Genomic DNA, 658 nt, shown 5'->3' with positions numbered 1-658 from the left:
AAACTCAAATGAAATGCATGCAATTAATTTTATGGAGGCTCGAGGCCGCTCGGCGCCTCTTAATTCCTAGCACTTTCGGGGAAGAACAATAAGTAATTTTCCATATCTTAATTAAACTGGCAGGGCCTTTGAAGACAGCACCTCAGCCCTCATCACGCCCCAAATTTGCAAGTGAGTTCAGTGCTTATTCCTCTTTATTTTGAACAATAAAGTGAATTAACTTGGGTTAATCTAGTTCTTTCATAATGACATTAAGAAATTTTTCAATTAACCTCTTTGACTGCGCCTTGTAAAGGACTTCAGAACGGCGGCCTGCAGCGCGCGCCCCGGGCGCCGCCCCGTCGCCGAATCCGCGCCTGCAGCGCCTCCAGTTTAGACGGTGCGGATTAACCCCGAGTTTAGTTAATTCTGAGCACTGATGGGGCTCACGTTCTAACTTTCCCATCTTGAGCGGCAATGAAATGGAGTCCGGTTGAAGAGCTGAGGCGACCAGAAACGCGGGGGGGCGCGGGCGGGGGCGGAGGCTGCCCCAGCCCCGGCAGCGACCTCCTGCGGGGCCAGGGTCAGCACTGGCCGTCCACCTTCTGGGCTGCTACGCCGGACCTCGCGACCTTCCCCCAGGGGCGCGGAGAGGCGCACAGACACCTCAGAGACGTCA

Source organism: Condylura cristata, unplaced genomic scaffold (assembly GCF_000260355.1).
Source record: "Condylura cristata isolate star-nosed mole 26May11 unplaced genomic scaffold, ConCri1.0 scaffold00011, whole genome shotgun sequence".
Taxonomy (NCBI): Eukaryota; Metazoa; Chordata; class Mammalia; order Eulipotyphla; family Talpidae; genus Condylura; species Condylura cristata.
Note: the sequence above shows the minus strand (reverse complement) of the source record.